Source organism: Melozone crissalis, unplaced genomic scaffold (assembly GCF_028551555.1).
Source record: "Melozone crissalis strain CALT ecotype California unplaced genomic scaffold, PUWL_Pcris_2 ptg000066l_1, whole genome shotgun sequence".
NCBI classification, from domain to species: domain Eukaryota; kingdom Metazoa; phylum Chordata; class Aves; order Passeriformes; family Passerellidae; genus Melozone; species Melozone crissalis.
The window spans coordinates 5,627,827-5,642,521 of NW_026535844.1; the positions used below are offsets into that span (position 1 = coordinate 5,627,827).

The 14,695-nt window shown below is 49.8% G+C and overlaps 1 pseudogene; it reads right to left on the minus strand.

Moving 5' to 3' along the window:
* The window catches only part of LOC128945560 (uncharacterized), a 1,627,138-nt pseudogene that overhangs the window by 1,267,456 nt on the left and 344,987 nt on the right, over positions 1 to 14,695 (minus strand).

Genomic DNA, 14,695 nt, shown 5'->3' on the forward strand with positions numbered 1-14,695 from the left:
GCGGCATTGGCCTGAGCTGGCTTCGGGCACCCGGTCCCTCCTCAGGGACTGAGATCCTGAGCACCAAGGCTCTGCTTCATGATAAGGCTGATCGGAGGCCTTATTAATGGATGGCATCAGATTCCTACAGACGTAATCAACAAGATCACAGCGATGTCTCCACCCACCAATAAGAAAGAAACACAAGCTTTCCTAGGTGCCATAGGCTTTTGGAGGATGCACATTCCTGAGTACAGTCAGATCGTGAGCCCTCTTTACCTGGTCACCTGCAAGAAGAACGAGTTCCACTGGGGCCCTGAGCAGCAACAAGCCTTTGCACAGATCAAGCAGGAGATTGCTCATGCAGTTGCCCTTGGCCAGTCAGGACAGGACCAGAGGTGAAGAATGTACTCTACTCTGCAGCCAGGAACCATGGCTTGTCCTGGAGCCTTTGGCAGAAGGTGCCTGGGGAGACTTCAAGGCCGACCACTGGGATTTTGGAGTCGAAGCTACAAAGGGTGAGAAGCCAACTACACTCCCACAGAGAAGGAAATCTTGGCTGCCTATGAAGGAGTCCAGGCTGCCTCAGAGGTGATTGGCACGGAAGCACAACTCCTCCGGGCACCCCGACTACCAGTGCTGGGGTGGATGTTCAAAGGAAAGGTTCCCACCCCCCACCACACCACTGACGCTACATGGAGTAAACGGATTGCTCTTATCACACAGTGTGCCTGTATTGGAAACCTGAATCGCTCTGGGATTTTGGAGATAATTACAAACTGGACAGAGGGTGAGAACTTTGGTCTTACTGATGAAGAGCAACAAGAAGCAGTGACATGGGCTGAAGAGGCTCCTCTCTATAACCAACTGCCCCCAGAGGAAACGCGCTACGCTCTTTCCACTGACGGTTCTTGTCACATTGCAGGGATGAACCAGAAGTGGAAAGCAGCCGTATGGAGCCCCACACAACAGGTGGCAGAGGCTGCTGAAGGAGAAGGTGGATCAAGTCCACTTACAGAACTCAAAGCCATTCAGCTGGCCCTGGACAATGCTAAGGGAGAGAAATGGCCAAAGCTCTACCTCTATACTGATTCATGGATGGTAGCCAATGCTCTGTGGGGATGGCTGGAGAGGTGGAAAAAGGCCAACTGGCAGCGTAGGTGTCATGGTTTGATGCTGGCACAATGCCAGTGTCCCCATGAAAATATATGCTCCCTGGTGTCCGCTGTGAGATGTGACCAGGAATGAGCAAAGCAGGCCCCCACTTAGAAATAAAGAAAAGAAACCTTTATTAACTAAACTACAACTCTAAGTAACAAGAAACACACAGGGAAAATGAAAACTTTCCAAAAACATTTCCTCCCCCTCCCACCAAATTTCCAATACATCTATTCCCCAAATCACCAACTCTCGGTCCATCACCACCCTTTAGGTAATCAATTCTCAGTTCATCAAGGGGAGAGGAATCCTTCTTGTGCCATAGGCTTCCCCAGGAAACACCGCTGAAACCTCGTGTGTTTCCATGTCACTCGTGGCACCGCCCGGAGAACATTGTGACATCTTCCTTCCATGCCCAGTGCTCTCACCACTGCACATGGACCAGAGCTGCTTCTAGGGTTGTCCTTTTAAGGATGCTTTGTCCCGTTCCAAAAAGGGCACAGTCTCACCTTTGGGACACCTATCCCCCCCAAATTTCACCCCCTGGGGCTGAGGGGTACCAACACTGAACCCTCTTGGCTCTGAGCCATTGCCTCCCCCTGGATGCAGTCTCTGTGTCACAGGAAACATGGTTCTGTCCATGGCCATACAGGAAAAGTCCAGCTAAGGCCACTCCATCATCTCTTCCCACCTAAGATTCTTCTCTACTCTCCTGACATCTTTCACGTGCCCAGACCTTCACACTTGCACATTTCCTTCCTCCATTTCATCTCTTATCTCTCTTCTAGGAAAGGTTAATGTTCTGCAAGGTTTTCCTTGTCCGAAAAACGGTTAAAAGCTCGGGCTCTATCCGCCCAAAGCTCCCACAGCTGCCGGACCCTTCTCCGCCAGCCGGGCTGTGCTGCCAGCACATGATATCAAATTTCACGGTGGCACAGGTGCTCCGTCTGTCTCTCTGTCTCCTGGGGGGGAGGTGTGGCTGCCTGATGCCTATCGGGGCTCTTCCACCCTTCCATCCTCGGGCCAGGCCTACCTCACCCAGCCCCAAACCAGCCAGGAGCTGGGCAGGGGAGGCCTGACCTGCTTCCCTCGCTGGAACCCAAGAGAGCTTCCCCCGGGAGTGCTCTGCTTTTTAACCCCTGAGTTCTCAGAGGCGTATCCAATGTCCCCAGTGGCCAAACCAGGTGCCAGTATTCAAATGTGAGCACCTACTGGCCTGACCATATCCCAGAAAACTAACTTCCTCTCAAACCACGACATCTATATAATCTCAGTCCAGTTGATCCCAGTCTGTAGGAACCCAGTCCATTTGATCCCAATCCATATTTGATCCAGGCCATATTTGATCCCAGTCCAAAGTTGATCCCAGTCCTGATTTAATCCCAGTCCAGTTTATCCCAGTCCATAGTTGACTTTAGTCTATATTTGATTCCAATTCATATTTGATACCAGCCCGTATTTGATCTCAGTCTATATAAGCTCAGTCCAGTTTATCTCACACTGTAGGATTCCAATCAATAATAGATCCCAGTCTGTATTTGATCCCAGTCCCTATTTGATCTCAGTCCGTATTTGATCCAAGTCCCTATTTGATCCCAGTCCCTATTTGATCCAAGTCCCTGTTTGATCCTAGTCCATATTTGATCCCAACCCCTATTTGATCCCAGTCCATGTTTGATGCCAGTCCATATTGCCCTGCACACATTCCAAAAGTCTGCAATTCCAGCTTCCAGCCAGGAAAAGATGTTCCTGCCCTTGAAGGGAAATGGAGCAAAATCCTACAGAGACATTTCCCTGCCAGCCTTCAGAACTTCATCTCCTGGGATTGGGAAATGAAATAATAAATAATCAGGGGAGGGTCTGTGGGGAAGGAGGGGTCAATTAAATCAGGGCAGGGGTCAATTAAATCAGGGCAGGCGTCAATTAAATCAGGGAAGGAGACAGCTAAATCAGGTCAGGGGTCAATAAAATCAGGGGAAGGGGAATTAAAACAGGGAAAGGTCAGTTAAATCAGGGGAGGGTCTTTGGTGGCAGGGGTCAATTAAATCAGGGGAGGGGTCAATTCAATCAGGGGAGGGTCTTTGGTGGTCACTGGGGCAATAAATCAAGGGAGGGTATTGGGTGGTCCCTGAGGCAATTAAATATAGGGAGGGTCTCTGGTGATGCCTGGGTCATTTAAATCAGGGCAGGGTCTCTGGTGGTCCATGGATCCAGGGAGACACTGAGAGAGAAACGGAGCAGGCGAAGAGAGGTAGGAGAGAAAAGGGACACAAAGACAATGAGCTGAGAAGGCGGCACTCTGCAAACAGAACTGCAACAGACTGAACATGAACGGGAGAGAAATCAGTAAGTCTCAGAGTTTTATTTGCTGTCAAATACATCCCACACACCCAGCCCCACACAATCTCCATCCCACCACTCTAATTGAGATCCCACGACTCTAAATCATTTCCCAACCTCATCTCAGCCTGATGGTTGCGGAATTGAGTGAGTTTGGCATGGGATTGAGTTTTTTGAGGTGGGTTTGAGCTCTTTTTGGGGTAAGATTGAGCTGTTTTCACTGGGATTTGAGTGGTTTGGAGTGCAAAGAGATGGAGAATAGAGAAAAATTAAGGTGAAATTAAAAGGCGAAGCAGCCAGGTGTGTTCTCAACATGGATCACAGGGAATGTGGCTCACCTGGGCTGTGCCCAAAGTGCCTCCTCCAGTGGGGGATGGAGCTGGAGCAGTGCACGAAGCTCTGCCCACACTCGGGGCACTCGCAGGGCTTCCCTTACCGGTGCCTCCGTTGGTGTTGGGTCAAGTTAGAGCTGCTGGAGAAGCTCTTCCCACACTGGGGACACTCGTAGGGCCTCTCCCCAGTGTGGATGCGCCGGTGAGTGACGAGGTTGCAGTTGTACTTGAATCCCTTCCCACAGTCGGAACAGCGGAAGGGCCTCTCCTCTGTGTGAATCCGATAGTGCAGGAGGACGCTGGAGCTGGTCTGAAACCTCTTCCTGCATTTATCACACTCGTAGGGCCTCTCCCCTGTGTGGATGCGCCGGTGCTTGACAAGGGCGGAGTTGTCCTTGAATCCCTTCCCACATTCGGGGCATTGGAAGGGCCTCTCCTCCCTGTGAATCCGATAGTGCCAGAGGAGAATGGAGATGGTCTTAAACCTCTTCCCACACTTGGAACACTCATGGGGCCTCTCCCCAGTGTGGGTTCTCTGGTGCGTGATCAGGCCAGAGCTCTGGCTGAAGCACATCCCACACTCGGGGCACTTGTACGGCCTTTATCCAGTGTGGGTCCTCTGGTGGTTGATCAGGTGGGAACTCTGGCTGAAGCTCTTCCCACACTCCCCACACTCGTAGGGCCTCTCCCCAGTGTGGATCCTCTGGTGCTGGTTCAGGCTGGAGCTCCAGCTGAAGCTCTTCCCACACTTGGAACACTCATAGGACTTCTCTCCAGTGTGGATCCGCTGGTGCCTGATCAGCCTGGAGCTCACGCTGAAGCTCTTCCCACACTCCTCACACTCGTAGGGCCGTTCCCCAGTGTGGATCATCTGGTGGCTGATCAGGCTGGAGCTCACGCTGAAGCTCTTCCCACACTCCCCACACTCGTAGGGCTTCTCCCCAGTGTGGATCCTCTGGTGCACAATCAGGCTGGAGTTCCACCTGAAGCTCTTCCCACACTCCACGCACATGTGGGGCTTCTCCCCATCATGGAGCTGCTCATGGAGCTCCAGCTCCGAGCTCTGGCTCTGTCTCCGGCCGCCTTCCCGGCCCAGGCTGGCTCTTTCCCCCTCAGATCCCCGCCGGCTGCGTTTGCAGCCCTTCCTCGTGTGGCATCTCCGGGGCTTTTCCTCCCCGTTGGCTTCCTGCACCGTGGAGCCGCTCAAAACGGCCTCTTCCACCAGGTTCTGCCGCAGGCATTTGTCCTCCCTGCTCTCCATGCTCAGCTCCTGCTCTGGGGGAGGAAGGACAAGGACAGGATGGGATTTGCCTCCGTGCCACAGGCAAGGGCAAGGAGATCCTCCCAGGGCTGAGCTGCAGCCGGGGCCGTGCTGGGCTGGGAGATGGAGCAGCACAGAGGGGAAAGGGGCACTGACTTCCTCCTCACCTGCCTCAGTGTCCCGGGGCATCTTCCTCTTCCTTGCAGCCTCCATGGGGTTGGCAATGGGAAATCCTGGTTTGGGGAAAACAAGGGATGAGTGCGTTTGTAGGAGCATCAGGGGGTAGGACGGTCGGGACAGACGGAGATGAGAGATCTCTGCAGCCAGGTCATGGAACTTGGGGTTTATTGCAAAGGGCCTGGGTGCAGGGCCCTGCTTGGAGCTGCCAGGCACAGCTCGGAGCAGGGCTGAGAGAAGAGAGGGGTAGAGAGGGTGAGAGGGTAAGAAAGTAAGAGGGGAAGAGCATAAGAGAGTAAGGTTCCCGTTACAATACAATCAATCTTCTTCTGTGTTGAATATTCTATTTCTCACTAACCAATATAGTACAAGATACAAATCCTATAGCATTTACATACAGCCTGTAAAAATCATTACATCACCATACTGTGTTACATTTTAAACCCTAAAAACTCCTCTTTGGACCCCTTCTATTGAGCTAGTGGGGTCTGCTCTGACCCTTGGATCTGTCTGCAAGCAGAGGGAATTGTTTCATCAAAATAGGATTACCTTCAGTTGGGCCACACCATTGTTTTCCAATTGTTCACTAACTGAGGTATCTCAGAGCTTGCTTTCATTTTAATCTTCCTTATACTTTTTACGTTCACAAAATCTTTTGCCAGACAATTGTATTTATAAGGCTTTCCTGTTTCATCTTCCCCAACACACATTGAGTTTGAAGGTCGCTCTGCCCAAGTGCATCTCTAAAAGTCACTGGCCATCAGGGCTCCAGAAAAACCTCCCAAATACCCAAGATTCAGGCCTGAAAAAGCCTCCCAGGAGTTCCCCATCCCTGGTCCCTCCCCTCTGGCGTTGAGGGGGTTCCTCCCTGTCCCAGCTGTTGGGGGTCACGCTTGGATTGGGGGTCCCCCTTCTCCTCGGTGCCCGCCCTGCTCAGGCTGCTGGCAGTCCCACCAATGCCAAAATCTTCCCACACTTCGCTCTCCCCATTTCGGGATGCTGAGACTTTTTGGGCTCCCGGGGTCCCTTCTCCCCTCATTCTCTGCTTTGGGCTGTGAATGAGTCGAGCGCTGGTTCTCTCAGACCTGCCAAGTGAGTGCTGGAACCTCCCACGCTGCGTTTCCAACTTTCCTCGAGGGAAGCAGCCAGTAAAGAGACACAGCGAGTGAGAAGAGGAGTGAGAGAATCCCCCCGGGTAACTGGGACTGGGTCTCAGAGAGGGGCTGGACCCCTCGGAGGAAGGGAGCAGAGGAGTTTCCGAGCCAAATCCACTAGGAAATGGGACAAAAGGGGCTCCTAAAAATTCTGCTGGATTGAGGGATAAGAGAGCCCAAGAGCATCCAGAATTAAAACCTGCTGGATTGAGGAATTAACATTCCAAGAGCATCCACGGTTCGGCAAAATTCTGCCGGATTGAGGATATGCTCAAGAGCATCTGGGGTTGGGCAGCAGAGCTGGGTTGAGGAATATCCAAGAGCACGGGGACTGGCCAGAAACACCTAAACTTGTAATAGGTGATGTGAAAGTGTAGTATATGGTAGAGATAATTCATGCTATTAATGTATAAAATATTGTAAAATCCACATTATGTCTTTTGACCATCCTGGCCAGGAGCAGTGTCTTATTCATATACATCTAGTTCCTGGACTTGGTTGAGATAAACATTGGGGTTTTCAATTAAAAGAATAGAAGCTTGTAGGGCAATAATGGCTGGCTTCCCCGGTTCACCAGGTCCAGCCAAGTGTGATTTTCGCCTTGACGATTATACAGCTACCAAGATGATCCACAGCCCCATCCTGATGCATGTGAATGCTGACTTCCCTGGAGTCTACTGACAACATCAGACACCAGGACTGAGTCTTTATCCACCTCTGCACAGGTAAAGACACGGTTATGCATGGGAAGAGACACAAAGAACATTCGGTCATCTCTGCCTCGAGCAGAATAAACTGTAAAAGAAATCGCTGCATCACGCAGCATTTGTGAACAGGGGGAGACTGACATTCGGAGCTCAGATCCGTGTTCACCCAGCACCGAACCCGGGCTCGACGCTGACCCTTGGCTGTGGTGGTTTTGACGACCGACCTTCAGTCGCACAGACAAATTAATAAATCTTTGCTAAATTTTCTTATAAGTTTGGCTCTTGATTTGATGATTTATAACAAAAGGTACCTTATTGTTGTCTTGTTGTGTGTGAGAGTGAGTCACACACAAAATCAGCCCTTCCGTGGTGCTGGGAAGGGGGCTGTGGAAAGAGGAGTGTGTGACCCACAAATAAGCCATTGTCCCTTGTGTGGGTGAGGTGTGTGGCATAAGGTACAGGTGACGTGCAAATGGGCCATTGTCCCCCAAGGCATGTGAGGGGGCCGTGGCTAAAGAGTGTGAGTGACACACAAATCAGCCTCACAGGTGAACAGCACCGGAGGCAGCAGAGTCAGGGCCCTCCCAGGAGGCCCGGAGATACTGAGACCCAGAGGCCACCCCAGGGTGAGGGGGGGCCACAGGGACCCGCGATTCTCTGTCAACAGGGATCCACTCTGTGTCCTGAGGGTGGGAAAGAATGTGTGGAAGGGAATGAGAAATAAAAGTGAGTGAATGTAGATGAATGAAAGTATAGGTAATGTAGATTCTGTATTTTAAGCTTCACTATATCTCCTTGGAGGGAGGTGTATTGTAATGAAAGTAGTGTGAGAAAAAAGACTTTTATTTTTGTGTGTGTAGTTGAAAGAAAAGTGGTATTTAGGTTGTTAGTGAAAGGGAAAAACAGACGCAGAAGATGAATAGATGAGATCTTGAAAAATGAGGCAGAAAACCTGTAAGTTGGATACAGGGGAAAAAAAAAGAAAAAAAATAGAGATACAACTCCTTGTAAAAGGAGAAAATACAGGGTACGCAGTAGTCGATGAGAAAACACATGCAAACTATAGAAAAAGGGAAATTACTGTTAAACTAGTAAGCTCAAACTTGTGAAATATATACTTTAAAAAGAGCACTAGAATATTAAACACAAAATAAAGGAACTATATAAATTGATTCAAGGTATGCTTTTAGAGTAGTACATACCTTTAAAAAATTTGGAAAGGAAAAAGATTACTTAATTCAAGAAGAAAATGACTAGTACATGAGGAACTTATTTTAGAGGTTTTAGAGGCATTACAATTACCAAAAAGAGATAGCTATAGTACATATAATGGAACTCCAAAAGGGAAAGACCCCAGAAAGAAGAGGAAATAATTTGGCAGATCACAAAGCTAAGGATGCAGCAGAAAATGGAGCTGAAACACTTATGTTAATATTAACTCCAAACCAGGAAAAACCAGAAATTCCAAAGTTTAGGGAAGCCGAGAAAAAAGACTTAAACAAGACAGGAAATGACCAAGATAAATCAGGGAAATGGAAACTTCATGATGGAAGACAATTACTTAATAAAATGTGCTTCTAAGAAAATATTAGAAGACAGGCATCAGAAAACCCACTGGGGAACTCAAGCTTTGTGTGATCATTTCTTAAGGAACTATGGGTGCATTGGGATTTTTGGATTTGCAAACAAGTAACTGAAAGATACTTAATTTGCCAAAGGATAAATAAAAAGGTGATGGTAAAAACAACATTAGGACGTCATGAGTTAGCTCATTGACCATTTCAAAGTATCCAAGCAGAAGTTTAGATTTACTAGGCTCTGGATTTATTTGTAAAAAAACTCATTTAATCAGGAAGAGAATATGCCATATGTTAGACACGAGATTTTAGAAGAAAAAAATCTTTAAAATATCAGAAACCTCCGGGAAAAAACAAGAAAAGAAAAAGGGGAAATGAAAGGGAAGGGAACAAGAGGAAAAATCAGAGGTGGGATCCTCTGAAGGTCTTGTCCCCTCCGTTCGCGGCCGAGGCGCCTGTCCCGGGTCCCGGCTCGCTGCCCGCCTCAGCTCCGCCTGCCCCGGTTTCCATCCCAGGTGCGGCCTCACTGCCCAGGGCAGCTCCACCTGCCCCGGCGCTGTCGCTCAATTTGTGTGCCCTGCTCCCACTGCCTGGCCCGCGGCCGCTCTGCCGGCCATGCTGGGGAAGATGGGGGTTGCTCTGTCCTGCCGCCTGCTCCGAGGTCTCCGCGCCCACCGCACCCAGGGGGGGTCCCAGCCATCCCATCCCCGGCTGCCCTGCCCGTGCCACCTGCGCTGGGCACCGCCGCTGCTGCCGGGCTCTCCCACCTGCCTTTGCTCTGCCGGCAGCTGCCGGATCAGCCGCCATCAGCCATGTGGGGGCTACCCACGCTCCGCCTCGGGCTCCACGGGAAGATCCCCCTCTGCCGATTCTGGCAGCAGACCCTGCCCACACTCCCACCGAGCCTCGGCGGGATATCCTCCCCTGACCCTGTCCTGCTCTGAGTTACGTCCCCTTGGTAACCACAGCTCCGGCTGTTCAGGGAAACTCTGTCTCTCTACAGGAAGCACCTTATTGAAACACTAGGAGCTCAGTTAAAAGGCAGCCCTCTCCAAATTCTTTCCCACAACACGGGAGAAAGGCTAGAGAAGGTAAAAAAGTGAAAGAGTTAGATGAAGGGATTGCTCTATTTCCATTCAGAAAGGTTCCCATGGGAGGGATGTGCTGCCCCGCCCCGCGGGAGCCATTAGCGCCCTTGCCGGCCGTGCCCCGAACTGCACCCAAAGGCAAAGCGCCGCAGCCCAAAGGCCAGGACTGGGTCCAGGCTCTGTTTGCTGTCAGTGCCGCAGCTGTTGGTGTTTGTTTGCTTTATTACACACACTAGTAAAGAACTGGTATTCCTATTCCCATATCTTTGCCTGAGAGCCCCTTCATTTCACTAGTCTAAAAATGAAGAGGGAGGGGGTTTGCATTCTCCATTCCAAGAGAGGCTTTTTCTGCCTTCCCGAGCCAACACCTCTCTTGTAAAGCAAGACAAGCACCCACAGGCACTGAGGGGGCTGCAGAAGGGGCACAAGATGGCCCTGCAGCACTTGGGCACAAAGGCACAGCAGGTGAATGCAAGAAGAGAGCAGCAAAAGGCCAAGCTGAAGGCAAAGGCCAGGGCACAGTTCCTACAGCCCCTGAGGGATCAACCCCAGGGCCCAAGGGGGCCCAGGCACCCAGGGCATGGCTCAGCCACAAGCACCTGGCAGAGGCATTGCCCTCCTCGGCAGGGGAGAGCCCACCCAAACAGCCCCTGGCAAGGATCCAGCTGCAGGGCACAAGGCCACTGCAAGCACAGACAGCAGCACCCTCAGGACCAGCAAGTCCACCCCTTGATGGACATGGATTGGCAGGGCTGTCACAGCTCCCATCACACCAGGGACCCTCCACACTGCAGCCCTTGAGACCATTCAGGGTGGGTCTGCATTGAGAGGAGGCATTTCCTGATGGACACAGGTGTCTCTAAATCCACTCTAAATCTTAGACCTAAGGGGGGGAAAATGCTAAAAATATGTTTAATTAGTGAGGGGATAAGTGGGAAAGATGTATGGTTTTATTCAATCACTGTTAGTAGATCCGGGAGATGGGTTTGAAATGCGTGAATTTTTATTTGCTCCTAATTGTTATCATGATTTACTGGGAAGGGATTTGATTGCTAAACTCGTAACACAAATTAATATTTTAAAAATGTATACAGAGGCCGGTTCTGTTGTACCTCTGTGTCAAATGTCTGACGAGGCCTATCTGAAGTGAGCCCAGAAGTGTGGGCAGCCCCAGGAAAATAGGGAAAATTAGATATGGAGCCTCTCCAAAGTACTTTGAAGCAACCAGGACAAGTGGCCTCTAAAAGAAACATCATGTTCCAGGGGAGGGAAGGAAGGGCAATCAGACACAGCGCAGGTCACCGCCCCATGCTCAGCTCAACCCGCGCAGCTGTGGCTGCTTGTGAGAGCCTGGCACTGAAATGCCCTGAGCAGGAAGGCTTCAATATCTTCTGCTGACACCATGGCACCTAACAGGGGGGCAAAAGCAATTCTCACTGCTTCAGCTACCACTGGAGCAGAAATCAAGGCATGTTCTCCCACAGGAAGCTGGGCTGGCACTGAGCCCGCCCTGGCACTTTGCTGCTGCCAACACCCAGCCAGGACATCGGCTCCTGCTTTAGGAGTGCAAAGCAGCACCACTGGTGGCCAAGGGGCCCATGCCAAGTGTCCCTGAGGCCACAAACAGCCGCCAGCACAGCTCAACACGGGGGGACCCCTCAGCCTGGCCTCAAGGGCTCTGAAGCCCCGCAGATTTGCACTTCCCGCCTGCAGCAGGACGATGGGAGGCCGCCCCTGAGCCTGCCCTGAAGGCAACGCAGCAGCAGCCAGGGCTCCACAGCGGGCCAAGCCCCTGAGCCTGCCCACAGATTCTCGGGCCAAGCCCCTGCGCCTGCCCACAGATCCTCGGCTGGAATCCTCTGCAATCCTGGCCACCCTCCTCTGCCATCTCCAGCCACTGGGGCCAAGCCTTGCTGCCACTGCTGCAGCTTCAGCGCTGGCTGGGCCTGCACTGCCACAGCTGCTGGGGAACACCACGGCACAATTCCACTCTGGGGCTCACTGACACCCACACTCTGGGCTGCCTGCCACTGCAGTGCTGCAAAATGTATCGATTTTGCTCCTTTTAAATCTTATTTCTCTGCTCAGGCTTGGTTTTCTTTTCCTTTGGGAAATGAATTTTAAAGGTTTTATTTAATGAGTGTTATACCACTCAATGGAGATGAGTTTAACATCCGAACAGACTGGGAATACCCAGCAGCAAACAACAACCAACAACTACCCCAGGCACTGCCCCCAGCAGAGCTGGAGACACCTGGGCTGGAAAAGGCTGAGAAGGAAATCCAGGAGTGTGGACTGAATTCACACATCAGAGGGGAAGAAATCCGGGTCCAACAGGAAACCAAATACTAAAAACTTACACAACTTGGAAGCAATCTACATTAAAGCAGTGGATTTAGATTGGTTGAGACTACATAAAGTTTAGGAAAAATCTAGTAAAACTCACATGGCATGGAATGATTTTCTCTGCATAGCTGGGCTATTTGTGGAAGAAATTATTTCTGTTGCACATCGTGGCCAGAACCATGGAATGCTTTGACTCTCTAACACTAAAGAGATTCTTGGATAGTTTTTGTTTTCCCTGCAGTTTCAATGACAAAATTACAACATGAGAAAAATTTTTCATAATATTCCCACTTTATATTGCCAGGTAGGTTTTGGACAGAAGTGTGAGATTCAATATTTGGTCTGGATTTTTCCACGTTCTCCTTTATGTTGCATTTTGCAAAATCAAAGAGATTTAACTGTAATACTTTGAACATAAAGAGTTAATACTTTTTTTTAAAAAAGCATATTCTTGGGGGGCCACATGTGACTCACCAGATGGCTGCCCTGGAAGAGAAGCTTCATTCCAGGCAGCCTGCAGAGGAGTTTTAGAAATGCAAATGAGCACTGCTGGGCAAAGTGTGGACAATGCACCTGGGCCTCTTGCCTGGGGCAGGAATTAGGCTGATTCCCTCTGCCCCTCACCCCAAGCTCTGCCTGCTTGCACTGATGGAATTTGCACAGCTCGAGGCAGAGCCCAGGGTGAGTGAAGTAAATTGAAAATTCTTCAGGATAGAAATCCATTTTAATTTAAGTGAAATGTACATTTTTGAGTTGAGTCTGTAGTTAGAAACCATAGTTATTTAGCTAGACTGCAAGGTCTAAGCTCAGTGGAGTTACTTCAGCGAAGGACAGAGATAAAGGGGGGGGAGACAGAAGATGATAGAAGGAGACAGAGACTGCTGTGAGGGCAAGTCAACCTGACCTCGGAATTTTTTCTGATACAAAGGAACTAGTGGTAAATGTCACACGAAACCCATAAAAATGAATATGTATGAACCTATTGTGAAACATGTATTTAAGAGAGAGATAAAAAGAGACCTGAAGTTCTCAGAGGTACGCATGCCTTTTTTCGAAGAGAGCAATCTCCGCATGCATCCAGCGCTGTAATAAACATACCAACTTTACAACTTTGACAAAGTTGTAGAGTTTTCTTCTTTTCTCCGCAAAACATTATGGCGAGCCAAGGCAGGAGTTCTCTGTCCCTGCAGGGGCGAGGGAATAGACAGATCTTCAAGGCGCTCCCTAAGATTTTTTTCCTGGTGGGGCTCCGCTCGTCTCGACTTGCCTCCTGCGAGGACAGACAAGGACCTGCTGGCCTGCGGAGGAGAATACGGTATGTACTGAGGGGCCCCCGGGGGAAAAGGGAGCTAGGGAGTAAATCACTCAGAGACGTCTGGGTGTAGCTGGTGGAGCAGCTGGATTAGAGATGGGGGTTCATTGTTCTAATAGAGCAGCCGCTAGCGACCCTGGGGGTGGGTCGAGTGGACCTCTATGTGTGTGTATGTGTGTAGTGTCCGGACACTGTATTGGGGGTTCATTGTCTGATAGAGCAGCCGCTAGCGACCCTGGGGGTGGGTCGAATGAATCTCTATATGCGTGCGTGTGTCAAACACTGTGTTGCTCTATGGTTATTGCATTGTGTGGTTAGTGCACTGTGTTTCTAATCGTGCAAGTGTATAAGTGTATGGTGTATAAAAGAGAGTAGAATTACAGTGCCCTACAGTGCGGGGGGTGAGTACTACCCGTGTTTGAAGCAGCCGAGTGAGGCCTGAGGCTGCAGCAGGCTGTGGGGGCAGGGAGAGAAGTGCCCCGCGGAGAAGCGGGTGGAGAAACATCAGTGACGGTATTTATTGTGTTTAAATGTAGTGATTTGTGTAGATTTGGTACATGTTAACCGTGAGTACGAGCTCAGAGAGTTCCTTTGCCCTGACTGTTTGGACTTGATCTCTGGACTGTGTGCTGTTATTTTGATTTGTGTCCAGGGAAAACTGATGTGAGTAAATGCTGAATTACGGTATGCTATGTTGTGTTGAGAAAAGCAGGCACTTTGAGAGAAATGCCCTTTCCCAGTGATTTTGTGTGGTGATTTTCTTCCACTGCATTGTGGTAATTTGATTCTCAGATTGTATAGTGGTGTTTGTGGAGATTTTAAGATTTTGTTTGCAACAAGAGTAGCATTTTACACAGAAGAACTATGGTATGGTGACTTATGTTTAACTATGGTAAAGCAAATTAAAGGAATTCCAAGAATTCTCCCCTCACAGCAATTCAAGCCCTGGCTCTAGTGAATTTGAGATAAAGGGGGGGTGCGTGTGTCTGTGTCTGTGGGAGTATCAGAGTTTCTGCTGTGACAAGCACAGCCTTTTTGCAAGGCAGTAAAACGAGTGTAAGTAGACACAGTGCTTAATTAGATTGTGCAAGAAGAGAACTAGGAAGGACTGATATTTTGTAAAACGGAGTTTAGATAGAAGAGATGAATGAGTTTATGAGACTTGAGCTGGTACTATAGTAAGTCTGGACTGGGAACAGCCTGCTGTAGTGTTGTAGTGTGTTTTGTTGGTATGTTCTGTTTCTCCCCCATTTGTTATGATGGT